Genomic DNA, 15,844 nt, shown 5'->3' with positions numbered 1-15,844 from the left:
ATCTCAGTGTCTCCTGGAAGGACTAGGCTCAAATAATCTCAGAAAAATGTTTGCCTATAATTCTCATTTAAAGCTTTTAGAGAATTATTTATGTCACTAAGCTTTGGAATACTTTAGCTTTATCATTCATCCATTCAATCATTGAGTGCCTTCTATATGTAAACACTAAGAACGCAGTGGTGAAAAAGACAAGAGTCCCTGCCCTTTTGTAATGACCATGCTGGCCGGGAATATAGACTTTAGACATGTAATAGCACAATTAGTTATTTAATTGCTGTTGTGATGAGTGCTAGGAAGAGAAAGTACAGGATTTTTTGCCGGTGGGGCTGTGAAAACTTTCCTGAGGAGATGGCATTTGTGCTTTACTGGTTGATTAGTAGAAATTAATTAGTCCAGAGATTGCAAACTCAAATTCCTTTAAGAGATCAGGCAGGTAACAAAAATGTGTGCATCTGGCAGGGGTAAGACAACAAGAAATATGAGAACAAAAGGCCCACTGGAGGGAGTCTACTGGCTTTAAGGCATTCAAATTCAAACTTCAGTCATCTCTTGGCTGGCCAAACAAAAGAAGTGTGCAGCCAAAGACAGCAGAAGGGCTGGCAGTCTGCTGCGATGATTCAGGCAGGAGGACAGCAGGAGCAATGGCCCTGAGGCAGGAAGAAGACCATCTGTTTTGATGAATTAAGAGAGCAACTGCAGGTGAAGTTCTGGAGCCCTCAGGAGAGAGTGGCTTCCACAGGCAGGTGAGGGGAGAGGAGTCATGTCACTCAAGGCCTCCAGGGCAGGTAAGAACTTTAGTCTTTATCTCAAGTCCCCTTGGATGCACTGAAGGGTTTTAAGCGAAAAAGTGAATGAATTAGGCTGGCATTTTTGAAAGCTCACTGAGCAGCAATGTTGGAAAAGTTGGAAGCAAATAAATCGATTAGGAAGTTGTGATGGCTCCTCATCTCTTCTTCAGTTTTTCACCTACATTATTTACATAACTGTGTTTGTCTTGATGCAGTCTCAACCCTGTATTTCTCATTCCAGAAAACCAAGCTGAATATTTTCCTCTTAGTTCCTGACTCTAAGGAAGGAAGTAGAGTCCGGAGGTCTGTGGCCTGCAATGAAAAGAAGTGAAATGCAAACTCAGTACCCCATACACAGAACCTTCTATCTCCTGGCTACTATTAAGTGCTGCAGTGTTAGCGATGATCATGTAAATCGTAAGTATTATGGGAGCACCGAGAATAGTTCCCAACCTGCTGGAGGTGGGAAGTCAGGTAAGGCTTCACCTACAAACCTAAAAACTTGTGGACTTTATCATTTGGTTTAGCATTTTAAAAACCAATTCCTGCTTTGAATAATTCTTAATTAGCTGTGTGTGGTGGCGTGTGAGTTTGTAGACCCAGCTATTCAGGAGGCAGAGGCAGGAGAGTCACTTGAGCCCGGGAGGTGGAGGTTGCAGTGAGCCAAGATCGGGCCACTGCACTTCAGCCTGGGTAACAGAGTGAGACTCCATCTAAAAAAACAAGTAAAATAAAATATTCTTATTGTTTAGAGATTATCTTGTTTAGACTTTTATCAATTAACATAAATGTATACAATTATATTACTTGTGTGTATAAAAAACTTACATGGTTAGCATGTCCACTCTCCTGGGAGCATCATACTTGTTTCTTCAAGAACTAAAGAAAGGGGAAGTGCTGCCCCAGAGGCTGACTGTGAGTCAGCAAGTCTCCCTGATGGTTACATAAACATGAAACTTGAAGTTAGGAAAAAATTGAGTAAGCTAGACACATTTGCTTCTCCTTTTAAAAATGGAAATGGCAAGCTCTTGCCACTTTCATATGCAGCCGGACATGGTGCATTTGTGTTTCTGAGGTTATTGTACAAGACGAAATGGGTGAGTGATTTGAAGTTAAAATTAGCTTATTTTTTGTCAACTTATTTATTCATTGGTATATTTAGGCTCAAAATGAATTTCTTCCCTTTTTTTGTCTCCCTATGACTTTGTATAAAACAGGTTCATATGACATTAATCCTACAAATAAACCATTTGGATTAGAAGTCATTTCCTTCATGAAAATTACCTTCCTTGACATAGTAATCATTACTTTTTATGGCGTCTCTAAATCTAGATTCAAAATTCTCTAGCCTGGAAATAGGATTTCATTTTAGAGCTATTTTGTCCTTGATTATTGACACGGAATCTTGTGGGGTTGAGCAAGGCAGAGGCTGTGTGCTGCAATCTCTGTTGAGGAGGGAGACTCCCAGTGCTCTGCATAGTGAACTGGTCACATAGAAGTTTCTTTAGCACAGGAATGTGCATCCATGTTCCCCTGAAGAGCAAAGTACAGTGGTAGAATGGTGGATCAGTCCAGAAGTCCGTCAAAAAAGATAGGTACCGTCATGCTGACTGATTCTTTTTCACAATGTTGCTGTGATGCCTCAGACACAAGCCCAAGCATCTACCAAGCTGCTTCTTCCCTCCAAGTGACAAAAAGAAAAGAAAATGACAGTTATCATCAGCCCACTTTTTACCCTGATCTATGCGGTCCTTAGCAACCAGAGTATCTACACTGAGGCACGTTGCAGTGGTTGTCATAACTTTGAAGAAAACAAATCTTCAAAGATCTTTTTTATCTTTTCCAGGAAGATGTGTCAATCCTTTGATGGTAAAAAAGCATTAAAATCCAAAATTGAGAGGCAAAATATATCATATCCCACTAAAAACTCCTTGAGCCAGATAACTGCCAGCATGTACAGTTAGAAGGGTAATAATAGCTAGCGACTGCTGTGTGGAATGTGTTAAGACTTCTAAATATATTATTTCATTTAATTTTTGCAACTATAAATAGTAAAAAATAAGGGGACTGATGTTAAACATGTTAGTTTTGCCTGCACTGAAAGCTTAAAAGAATTTATAATGAGATATGGGACTTAGTAAAGTATCTATCGTATAAAAAGCATTCGATGTATTCATTTATTCAGAAAAGTATTTGTAAATGAATATCTTAAAGGTGTCCTTCAACTGACATTTCTTCTGATATGGCTAGTGAATTGCCTCTAAAGCAAAAAGTAATTGTAGAGAAGTACTAAGTAAGAAAAGAGTTCTCCATCCTAGCTCTTGCAAGCCTATACATTGAATTTGACAAACACATTGTTCCAAAAGTAAGCCACGGGAACTGGGCATCATGGCATATACCTATAATCTCAGCTACTCAAGAGGCTGAGGTGGAACGATCCCTTGAGCCCAGGAGTTCGAGGCTGCAGTGAGCCATGATCATGCCACTGCACTCCAGCCTGAGTGAAAGAACAAGACCCTGTCTCTAAAACAAAACAAAACAAAATAAAACAAAACAAAATAAAACAAAAGTAAGCCATGGGAGACAGATGTGGTAGAATAGGAAAAATTGACATACTACCTTTGAAGCCTACACTTACCTTCTACTCATGAGTCCAAGCCAGCAGCTGGGCATTTGGGTACAGGAGAGAGGGACAAGAATACTTCCCGCTATAAGAACAAAATGGAATGTTAGAGTCATAGTCCAGTGGGCAGAGCTTCAGGCACTCAGACAGTGGATGTGGGTGTACGGCCTTTCAGAATGTGGCTCACGGCAGCCAGGTGTTAGCGGCTCACCACAGGCACAGTAGGTCTAACCTAGGGAAGGCCAAGGCTGTCAAGGTATTCCCTGCCCTAAAAAGACTTCCCTCAATGTTTCTCTGAACCTAGGCATCTAAACTGGTAAAGTTCAGACTCCTTAGCTTGACACTGCAGTCCTCTTGGGATCTTGTTAAAATGGTGTTGTGAGTTGAATAGTGTGCCCCCAAATGTCATGCCTACCCGGAACCTTAGAATGTAACCTTATTTGGAAAACAGGTTTTTGCAGATGTAATTAGTTAAGATGATGTCATCCTGGTTTAGGGTGGGCCCTACGTTCGATTTCACTGGCGTCCTTAGAAAAAGAAGAAAGGACACACCGAGGTACACAGTTGTACAGGGAGGAAGGCCCTGCAAAGACAAAGGTGAAGACTGAAGTGATGTAGCCACAAGCCAAGGAGTGCCAAGGATTGTCGGGAGCCACCAGAAGCTGTTGGAGGAAATCAGGGTAGATTCCTCTCTAGAGCCCTCACAGGGAGCAAGGCCCTGACCAACGCCTTGATACCAGGCTTTCAGCCTTCCAGCACCGTAATAGAATACATTTCTGTTATTTTCAGCCACTTTGTTAAAACAGCCCTAAGGAACTAATACAACTGGTGAAATTCAAACTGGTGTCACTCCTGAGTGACACCAAAGAACTCTCAGGATCTCGCTCTAGAACTTACTTCTCACAGCTCCACATCACAGCCAAACAGCCTTTTTAAGGATCCAGATTCCGTATCTTGTCAATCGGTTAAAAAAAATTCGTTAAAAAAAGGTCCAGAAAGTGCTCAGCGCTTTCCCACGGGCACTATCCCACCATCTGGAGTGCCCCATCTCCACTCACCCATCACTACATGTCCAAAGCTCCCTCCTTCTGAGCCCAGTGCAGAAGGCATCCCACAGGACATGATCTGATCCCCCAAATCAGACATCATCTTACTGTCTTCAGAAACCTCGCAGCACTATCTTTGTATTTCACATTGCCAATTTCTACTTTGAATCAGTCATGTGTGTCTGTAGCTTAATCTGGGAGAGTGATCAGATCTTATACATTTTTATATTGACCACAATACCAGGGATCAGTGCCTTAAATGAAGTTGTTACCTAGTACATGCTATTGCGGTGATCAATGTCTATTTCGCTGTTTGCCTGTTCCTTGAGAATGAATAAGTAACCGTAATCTAATTGTTTACATATATATATATATATATATATATATATATATATATATATATATATCAGTTTATTAGGGAAGAATGGCAAAAGTGGAGAAAGCAGACTTTTATACTACAAAATCTAAATGGAAATACACACAGACACAAAGACACACACACACACACACACACACACACACACACACACCCAAATACACAGTACATGTGTTTAAATTGATATAAAATATGTCCCTAAATAATATGGCTCTTACTAATAGGTAACAATACATCGATTTATTATTAACGACAGTACTGCTTTTTTGAAAATCTCAAAGGAATGAGAGGAACGAGGTGAATAGAAGGTCTGAAGACAGTAATTTCAGACTCCCACTGGAGTGGGCGTGCTGAGAGGCAAGGCAGCCTGATTCCCTCCTGCAGTGGAAACGTATCCATATTACCCTATCATGAAATTCATTGCGGCATGGCTTCAATCACTCCTGCTCTACTGAGAGCAGTGGAGTGAGAGATCACCAGGAGCCTGCTGCCTACCTCACCCCTGTCCTGGGGCCTCCACGGGAGCCACAGAGGTACTACCTCCCTCTCTCCCATGGGCATTTCCTTGCTGGCACAGTCTGCCCTGCCACACTTCTACTTTCTTTCTTTTCTTTTTTTTCTTTTTTTTTTTTTGAGATGGAGTCTCGTTCTGTCACCCAGGCTGGAGGTCAGTGGCGTGATCTCAGCTCACTGCAACCTCTGCCTCCCAGGTTCAAGCAATTCTCCTGCCTCAGCCTCCCAAGTAGCTGGGACTACAGGTGCACGCCACCACACTCGGCTAATTTTTTTTGTATTTTAGTAGAGAAAAGGTTTCACCATGTTGCCCAGGCTGGTCTTGAACTCCTGAGCTCAGGCAATCCACCCGCCTCTGCCTCCCAAAGTGCTAGGATTACAGGCGTGAGCCACCACACCCGGCCTGCACTTGTTTTCAATGGAGAGAAACATCAAGGCAAAGGGACATTCAGATATAAGTCAGGAGAAACTCACTGCATCATCAGCCCAGCTAATCGTCATGTCTAACTAGTAGGCTCAATTTACCTGGTTTCTGTGATTCAAATAAAGTTCCCTTTATGATTGTGCAAGATGGATTTTCATTCTGGAAATGACAATTTAGTTGTTGCGGGATGTGTTGTCAAAGTCCACCAGCTTTTGCCCTTGGGAGTGTTGGATGCCCTTGAGAAGCTATGTCCTATAGCACAGGTAATGAAGGCTCCTGTAGTTACTCAGAAAACAGAGCAAACCCTGCTGCTAGGGAGAGGACTAGGGCAGCGTGAGAGCTTTAAAAGCCCCTCAGGTCCTCTTATTCTACGACTCAACCAACCAATGAAAAAGATTGCCTTCGGAGGGACCTGGGTTAGTTGACCCTGGCTGACGCATAAGCTCGTTTTTACCCTGGCTGATGTAGAAGGCTCTGAAGGAGAAATGAACAGACCTTCATTGCTTCGTACAAGGAAAATTTTGCCTATTGCCTAAAGGCCAGAAAGTCAAAGCATACATGGGAACACAGATAATTTAAATGAGATAATCTAAAGTATAAGTCTAATTAAATTAAATAAACCCAATCCCACGTACTTTCATTCTAAAACTCTGTATCCATTAAATCCAATTACTTCCCCCTGTGGCTTTGGCTTTAAATGGATGTTAGCAATGATCACATTGGATTCCTGCTCTCTGCCAACCTCCAACAGCTTTTATGGCAAAGGTGCAGTTATTAAGTGATTGCAGCTGCCAAACGCAAGTGCCCTGGTTCCACAGGACAAGGTACAGGGGCAGGCTATAGATAAGGGCACCACCTAAATGAATGCCTTTTAAAATAGAGTGCCTTTGTTCTTTTTGCACTCTTATTCCCCTTGTCCCTCACCCTCCAGAAAAGATATATTCCTTGAGCTCTCCAAGAAGATCACAACTTTCTCTCATAAATTATTTACATTTATCCTCCACCAACATCAGAATCTAGCAATCGAATTCACACACTCATTAGGTGAAATTGAAGAGAGAGAGAGCAGTTATTAGGCAGAAAGTTCTCACTACAGCTCTCCTCGCAGCTGAAGGTGTTCAATGAACTTGCCCTCCATCAAATGGAACCTGGTAGAATCATTATCCGAGGCACTCACTGCCCACAAAAGCCAAACCAGTCTCACCCTTGCCTGCTCTCGCTCTCATGAAAGTTATTAGCTTAGCCGGGTGTGGTGGCAGGTGCCTGTAATCCCAGCTACTCTGGAGGCTGAGGTAGGATAATTGCTTGAACCCAGGAGGCAGAGGTTGCAGTGAGCCGAGACTGCCCCACTGCACTCCAGCCTGGACAACAGAGTGAGACTCTGTCTCAAAAACAAACAAACAAACAAACAAACAAACAAAAATGAGAGAGAGAGAGAGAGTTATTAGTTTTATCAAGTTATTAGCTTTATTTTATTAAAGGATTTAAACATATGTGGCAAGACAGAGGTTTCATAACTTCAACTGGTTCTGTGGGCATAGATTTGCTGCAGAGTGAAGTCCCCCAAATCAATTAAATGTAACCCAACTGCAAAGATATCACAGCTGATGTTGTTACACTTGTTGGATTTCATGGAGGCTAAATCCTGTAAAGCTTTGAGGTTAGAAATTTTATGAACAAATTGCTTTCTCTAAACAATTTTACTGACTGAATTTCCTGTTGAATTCTGCTAGTGAACAATATGAATACATAAATTTGGGGGCTGGGTGCGGTGGTTGATGCCTGTAATCCCAGCACTTTGGAAGGCCGAGGTGGTCAGGAGTTCGAGACCACCCTGGGCAACATGGAGAAACCCCATCTCTACTAAAAATGCAAAAATTAGCCAGGCATGGTGATGGGCACCTGTATTCCCAGCTACTCAGGAGGCTGAGGCAGGAGAATCACTTGAACCTGGGAGGTGTAAATCACAGTGAGCCAAGATCACACCACCGCACTCCAGGCTGGGCAACAGAGCTAGACTTTGTCTCAAAAAAAAAAAAAAAGTGTGTGTGTGGGGATTGTTATTACTGTGTCACCATAGTGTGATGGAAAAATCTGGAATTTTACTCAAGTCACCTAAGTTGTGGAATATAGTCAAATCTCCCAAAAATCTCAAGACAAGAATAATGCCTGCACAAGCTATTCACCTAATAGGATACTGTCAAATCAAATAGTTTTGTTTATTGATGGTGGTGGATGGTTTTGATAGAATTGGCCTTAATAAGTCTTACATCATAAAGCAAGCGGTGGTTCTCACTTTTGGCTACACTTTGAATCACCTGGGAGATTTGAAAAATATGATGCTCTCGCCCCACCCCAGACTGATTAATTTGAACTCTCTCTAGGGGTGGGGTCTGGGGGTTGGAATTTCTCAAAGGTCCCAAGATGACTATAATATTCAGCCTGAGTTAAAAACTACCAGTCTGTAGCCTGAAATGCAAATTTAAGAGGGGTTATATGTGAAAAACAGGAAAAAAAGCATAATTAACTGAACTGACCTCTATCTTAGGTACTTCAAATAAATTCCTAGATATCCAAGTCCCCAAATCAATATTTTTGGGAACAAAAAGAGAGCAAATGCATGTTATTTGTCCAGACTACACGGTGGCAGAGTAAACTCTTTATAGAGCTAAGTGAGGCCTTCTATTTCAAGAAGACAATAGGCATTCCTTTATTCAGTTTCCTCCTTCCAATGTTTGTTAGAGCTCAATTGATCAGTGGGAATTAGCAGACTCTGGTGAAGTGGTTAAGACCATCCCTTGACTTGAGATGGCTCCACTTGGAGAAGCTCCACCATTTTGGGCAAGGTCATAGTTACAAATGAGGGCTTCATCTGCTTCCAAGAAAGGGTTAAATAGCATCCACAGGATTTAGCTGAGGAGTTGCTGTTATTTCATATTTTAAGAGAACTCCTTTTCAAATTAATCTTATTAATCACTACAGTTATAAAAGTTGATTTTGAGAAACGATAAGACAACTAAAAGTTTAAGTAACATTATTGATGTATGTGTAACATCTCATTGTAATAGTATAGTCAGCCCTCCGTATCCAGAAGTTTGGCATCCAAAGATTCAACCAACGACGGATCAAAATTATTTTAAAATCAATAACAACAACAATAAAAAGTAACAATACAACAAAAAATACAAATAAAAAATATGAAAACTATTTTCATAGCACTTACATTATATTAGGTATAATCTAGAGACTATTTAAAGTGTATGGGAGGGTGGTGTATGTATATGCAAAAACTATGTCATTTTATACAAGGGACTTGAGTTTCTGCAGATTTTGGTTTGGGAGGGGGCCATATAACCAATTTCCTCACTGATACTAAGGGACTACTGTATTTTCTTGAGCAACTCCAACTTTACTGTATGGCACTCTCAGATGGAGAATAGTCCCTATTCAGGCCCAAACTCCAAAAGGCATTGACTATCTAACTCTAGGGTGCATCAGAATCACCTGTGGAATTTGAAGCTGCATTTTAGAGGCGTACCCCAGGTATCCTTGATGGAGTAGACGGTCCTCAGATTCCTCTTTTAGAAACCCATAAAGGAACTTTGGGCATTTTGAGCACAAGGGCAATGACTATAATATCAGTTACCTCTGTAAATGATCTCCTAAAAATGAATAGAATTATTTGTCAGGAATGTATTATTAATATTAATAACATGGTCAGGTGCAGTGGCTCACACCTGTAATCCCAGCACTTTGGGAGGCCAAGGTGGGTAGATCACCTGAGGTCAGGAGTTTGAGACCAGCCTGACCAACTTGGTGAAACCCCATCTATACTAAAATAGTAATAACAATAATAATAATGTTTCTGAGGTATCATAGCCCAGTTTAGGAAAACCATTATCTTCAACCAAGGAATGCCTACAAGGCCCTTCCTTCATTACTGTAAGTTCCTTTCTGTGTTGTCCATCTCCCCATCAATCCCCCAATCAATCGTTCCATGTCTGCCTCCTTTGGCTATTGGATAAGAAATTTTAACAATATGCGGTATCATTAGAGTTTTCCTTTAACTGTTTCATTAACTCATATATAAGTCACAAACATATTGTTAGACATTTTATAATTTGCATTCAAAAATCCATGTCTACATATATAGTCGTTTTATGGAGTTTTGTTTTGTTTTTTTTTAATTATTATCATGGTTGCCTTGAATTGTTGCTTTTGTGGAGCCAAGTAGAGTGTACTTTCTGATGGCTTGAACATACGGACACTAATACAAATGTTTGTGCATTGATTGCTTGTCAAGTTAGAGATTTGACTAAATATTTCATCTGATATCTGAAGGGACTCTATAGACCAGGAACTGCAGAAGTTCAGCACCTGATTGTAGAAAAGATCAGGAGGTGAAGAAAAGTTCATGGTGATAAAGAAAGAAGTTACTTGTGAAGTTGAGAGACCTAAACAGGATGCTAAGGGTGCTCCAGAAACCAAAAAGGCTGTTTTTCCTAACGAAGAGGGAATAAAACGGGGTCCATGAAAGCCACTCGGGGTCACTAGCAGGACAGGAGGAAGCCTATTTCCCTCAGCACATCCCTGACAAGTGGATCTGAGGGAAATAGGTTTGGAAGACTAAGAAATAAAGAAAGAGTTGAGCTACAGATAGAGATAGAGATGTGAGGGAAAGGGAGAGAGAGAGAAGGATAGTTGGTAGATAAAATAAAGATTCTAGAGCGAGACAGCTAAACCGATTACATTTTACTCTGGACACTAACAGTCCTATGATGCAGGAACTTAAAATAAGGCATGAAAAGCTTAAGCAATTTGCCCAAGGTCCTACTAAACTGCAATTCTAATAAGCCAGGCAATCTGACTCCCAAGATTACTTGCTTAGCCACTATGCTTTAGGACTGAGGAAAAGATAGCTCGCAGAGCAGGAATACACTATTATATGACATATTATGGTACTCCTGCTATCAAACTTATCATCATACCAGGCCACAGATAAATGGAGAGGATTTAGAAATAGTGATAGGCTAGTTCTTAAAAAATGTACAGATTGGTAGGATCTAGTAGCCATTAATTAAACAAACAAAATAAAACAAAACAAAAAGCTTTCTTCCTGCATCCCAATAATTTTAAATAAGGGAACAGGCCAAGACGGTGGCTCACACCTGTAATGCCAACACTTTGGGAGGCTGAGGTGGGTGGATCGCTTGAGTTCAGGAGTTGGAGACCAGCCTGGGCAACATGGCAAAACCTTGTTTCTACAAAAAATACAAAAAAAAAAAAAAAAAAAAAAAGTAGCTAGGCATGGTGGTCTATACCTGCAAGATTGCCTGAGCCTGGGAGGTGGAGGTTGCAGTGGGCCAAGATCTCACCACTGCACTCCAGCCTGGGCAACAGAGTGAGACCTTGTCTTAAAAAATAAAAAAATAAGGGAACAGATATCAAACCATGAAGTGATGATGCTTTGTTTACCCAGACATCATCAAGACAGTTAAAACTGGACAGTTAAACATTTATCATATTCTATGACAAATGAATACTAACAGATCATGTTTGTTTATTCTAAATCAGTAAACCATGGAGCTGATTTACGTGACTTTTTTTCTTGACATTTTATTATAGAAATTTTCAAATATACAGCAAGTCTAAAATAATTTTTCATCAAACCTCTGGTATACTCAGCACCTAGGTTTCCAATGCTGATTTATCCAGCACAGACCTTGGGAACAGCATGATTGATCCTCAGCTTCATCTCTGAGTCATCTCACTGTGCCCAGCGTGATGCTTGTTATTAGTTGAGTCATTTGGATGGATGCTGACAATTTACTATGCCTTAGGCAGAGAGGTAAGTGATGAGCAACTGATCAAGTACAGAATCCAAAGAAGCAAAACAAAGAATCCTTTGAATGCTGGGCATGTTATTACTAGTAAGCTCTCTATGCATACTTATGATCAACAATCACCTGGTGGTACAAGTTTTGAAAAGAGGTCAAGGTTATAACATTTGCACATCAGGCTAAGATTTCTTAGAACTCTTTTTCTCTCTTACTTTCACTCTTCTCTTGCTTTTAGGTCAGTCACACTGGGGAATGGAATGGAATGGAATGGAACTCACATGTTGGATAAAGGGATATTAGCTTACACATGTACTGGCCAAGTAATCCCGGTGCACTTGAACTTTTATTCCAATAATACTGTATTAGTCCATTCTGACACTGCTATAAAAAAATGTCTGAGACTGGGTAATTTATAAAGAAAAGAGGTTTAATTGGCTCATGTTTCCACAGGCTGTATAGGAAGCATGGCAGCATCTTCTTGGCTTCTGGGGAGGCCTCAGGAAACTTACAATCATGGTGGAAAGTAAACGGAGAGCCAGCACTTCATATGGCTGGAGCAAAAGGAAGAGAGAGCAGAGGGGAGGTGCCACACGCTCTTAAACAACCAGATCTCACGAGAACTCTGTCATAAGAACAGCATCAAAAGAAGAAATCTGCTCCCACAATTCAATCATCTCCCACCAAGCCCCACCTCCAACACTGGGGATTACAATTTGATATGAGATTTGGGTGGGGACACAGATCCAAACCATATCAAATATTCCCTGCTTGCAGCAGCCATTTGAACATAGAGGCCATATTTATAAACATCTCAACCTCCTCTTTGGAGGTTGACATGATCAACCTCACTGAGATACTTGATATATTGCCAGGATGACACACACTATTGACCACAGTTCTGAGAGCCATTTCCTGTCATTCAGTGTGATTATTGGCTAGGTGTAGATAAGGATTGTTATAAGTTGAATTGTGCCCCCCTCACCAAAAATATGTGTTCAAGTCCTAACCCCTCATTCCTTAGAATGTGGCCTTACTTGGAAATAGAGTCTTTGTAGATTTAAACAAGTTAAGATGAGGCCAATTGAGTGGATTCTAATCCGATATGACTGGTGTCCTTATAAAAAGGGGAAATTGGGATCCAAACACAGACCAGCAGATAAGGAGAATGCCATGGGAAGGTAAAGGCAGAGATGGGGGGATGCATCGGCAATTACCAGAAGCTAGGAGAGGCTTGGAACAGATTCTCCCTTACAGCCTCCGAAGGAACCAACCCAGCTGACACCTCGATCTCAGATTTCTAGCTTCCAGAACTGTGAATCGATACATTTTTCTTGTTTAAACCACCCAATCTGTGGTACTTTTTTGTTGTTGTTACAGCAGCCCTAGCAAACAAATATGGGGATGTTGGCAGGAGCTCAAAGAAAATCACCTTTGAGGATATCACATATGGGGCTAAAAGCAGCAGTGAGGAAAAGAATCAATTAGAGAAAATCTAATTGTACAAATTTCCTTACAACTGATGAACCAGCATTCTCAAGATCATGTTTAGAATGAAAAATATTAAAAATATATTTTAAAGTGAGTTCTAGAGACCATATGTAATAAGTGTTTTGTTTTGTTTTTTAACCTCTTTAGCATTTGAATGTGGCTTATTTCTGTTTTAGCTGAACAGGTGAATATGTAGTGTTTTCTCATAAGGATAAAAGACTAAGTCCCGTGAAGTACAGATGTGTAATGGGCAAGTAGATCTGAATAAGACATTCTGCATTCTTCCAGCTCAGCATTGTCACTGTTTCTTTCTTATGTACACATTAGCATTAGCGGGAAGCAAGGTGCTAGACGTTTTAAAATAGATAATTCTTCATCAAAAAGCTTCAGATTATAGTAGAATTGAATTTCCAGATTTTCCTACCTCTGCACCTAGAAATCAGGTAAAACAGAACAATTCTAATGGCTGGTGCTTCAGAACTGGAAGGCCCTGAGGTCTTTAGTTACTACCAACTATTACAGAGGAATCAGAGTCCCGCTAGAATGGCCCAGATAGTTCAGGTTCTTTCTTCATTCTTTTGGCTAAAACTATATTTGCTGTTTAGTCTCTGTCCCCCTCCTATGTCCTGTGTGCCCCAGCCGTTAAATACTGGAACTTCATTCAAAGTCATCTAGCTCATGAAACAGCTCTAATTCCACAGGATGCCCTAAGATAACCAGATTTTGACTGTGGAGAGCCAGTAGTGGAGCCAGGAGCAGGTTACTACTGGCGCTAATGTTGTCCTAGCAGCCATCACAAAGAGGATGTGTCCTGGGAGAGTCAGAGCCAGTCCTGAGAGCCAAGACTGTATCACACACATTAAGGGAGACACTCCTGCAAACCCCTTCATCCCCGGATGTTACATAAACTGTGTCTGAATTTGCTGAGCTTCTGTTGAGTTTTCTACAACAGTGAAGAAAATTTCAGTAATTGATAATTGATACTTTCAATGATTATTTGCCTTTTTTTTTTTTTTTTTTTTTTTTTGGAAGACAGGGTCTCTCGCTCTGTTGCCCAGGCTAGAGTGCAGTGGTCCAATCACAACTGACTGTAACCTCAGGCAATCCTCTCACCTCAGCCTCCTGAGCAGCTAGGGCTACAGGTGCATGCTAGCATGCCTGGTCAACATTTTTAATTTTTTTTTTTTTTTATAGAGACGGGATCTCACTATGTTGCCCAGGCTAGTCTTGAACTCCTGACCTCAAGCAATTCTCCCTCCTTGGCCTTCCAAAGTGCTGGAACTATAGGTGTGAGCCACTGTACCCAAACTGTGCCTATTTTGAGTGAATATAAAATTATATTTCATGGCTGGGCTCGGTGGTTCATGCCTGTAATCCCAGCACTTTGGGAAGCTAAGGCAGGCAGATCACTTGGGGTCAGGAGTTTGAGACCAGCCTGGCCAACATGGAAACCCCATCTCTAGTAAAATAGAAAAGTTAGCTGGGTGTGGTGGAGTGCACCTATAATCCCAGCTACTCGGGAGGCTGAGGCACAAGAATTGCTTGAACCTGGGAGACAGAGGTTGCAGTGAGCAGAGGTTGCACCACCACACTCCAGCCTAGGTAACATAGCAAGACTCCCTCTAAATAAATAAATAAATAAATATATATATATATATATATATATATATATGTTTTATTTATGTGTGTATATGCACATATTTTATCTTTAAAAATAAAAATAAGCTCAACATTTTGCTTTTGATTGTCATGTGATTATTACCAACAGATATTTACTAAGCCATGTGCTCAGCACAAGCCTAGGTATGGTGGAAGATACAAAAGAAAACTAAAGAACAATCTCTGCCCCAGAAGGGTATTCACACTAATTGATTAGACAAAATGAATTATCTTGTCACACTCAAAGTCAAATTATTGCCAGAAGCTATGACAAGTACTGTATAGAAGTATTTAGCTATAGGTAGACTGGAAGCCAAAAGAAAGAAGTTGGCTTGACTTCAACAGAGGGTACGAGTTCTACCCAGGACATCAGATGTGAGCTGTCTTAAAAGAGAAAATTATAAAGATAGGCTGAAGGAATATTACATTGTGCAGAATATGGAAATGAAGACATGGAAATGAGACTGGGCACCACCGTCTGTGCTGGGAGGATTAATCTATCAGATCTGAGAAGGCTCCAGATCTGGATGGAGGCAAGAGGGAACAGGTGTCTCACAGACAGACGTTTGTCTCTTTCTTTTATTCTTCACATTCTTTGTTTCCTTCAACAAATACGATTGAAGGCTTGTTAAGTGCCTGGCACTTTTCTAGGTACTGGGGATAGGAGACAACATCTTCTCTCTTACAGCCTACGTTCTGGCCAGGTACACAAGCAAATATATAATGTTAGACAGTGGTAAATGCTACGAAGAAGTTAATCAGGTTAAGGTGATGGAAATAGGATCTGCTCTTTTATAGACAGGATAGTGAGAAATGGCCCCTCAAAAGAAGAGATGTTCAGTGAGAAGAAAATGAGGAAGCAAAGATAGTCAAGAATCTAAAGGAAGCCGGGCGCGGTGGCTCACACCTGTAATCCCAGCACTTTGGGAGGCCGAGGCGGGCGGATCACAAGGTCAGGAGATCGAGACCACGGTGAAACCCCGTCTCTACTAAAAATACAAAAAATTAGCCGGGCATGGTGGCGGGCGCCTGTAGTCCCAGCTACTCGGGAGACTGAGGCAGGAGAATGGCGTGAACCCGGGAGGCG

The 15,844-nt window shown here is 41.1% G+C and overlaps 2 long non-coding RNA genes across 5 annotated transcripts in view; one reads left to right on the top strand and one right to left on the bottom strand.

Moving 5' to 3' along the window:
* The first annotated feature begins 704 nt into the window (after window positions 1–704).
* LOC139363307 (uncharacterized) lies at window positions 705–14,094 on the top strand. Of its 2 annotated transcripts, none has more exons than XR_011623375.1 (4): window positions 705–785; window positions 1,030–1,262; window positions 11,456–11,618; window positions 12,061–14,094. It is a non-coding gene; the product is annotated as an uncharacterized lncRNA (long non-coding RNA). The 2 variants fall into 2 exon arrangements; XR_011623374.1 differs by having other exon boundaries at window positions 1,030–1,885.
* LOC105465647 (uncharacterized) overlaps window positions 779–15,844 on the bottom strand; it is a 52,104-nt gene continuing 37,038 nt past the window's right edge. For all 3 annotated transcript variants that reach the window (XR_977678.3, XR_977675.2, XR_977676.2), the window contains 2 exons: window positions 3,427–3,496; window positions 779–1,100 (listed from right to left, as the gene is read on the bottom strand). This is a non-coding gene — a long non-coding RNA (uncharacterized lncRNA). The remainder of the gene's footprint in view (window positions 1,101–3,426; window positions 3,497–15,844) is intronic.

The sequence above is a fragment of the Macaca nemestrina genome, chromosome 5 (genome assembly GCF_043159975.1).
Source record: "Macaca nemestrina isolate mMacNem1 chromosome 5, mMacNem.hap1, whole genome shotgun sequence".
Classification (NCBI taxonomy): domain Eukaryota; kingdom Metazoa; phylum Chordata; class Mammalia; order Primates; family Cercopithecidae; genus Macaca; species Macaca nemestrina.
This window is presented reverse-complemented; position numbering and strand designations above follow the sequence as displayed.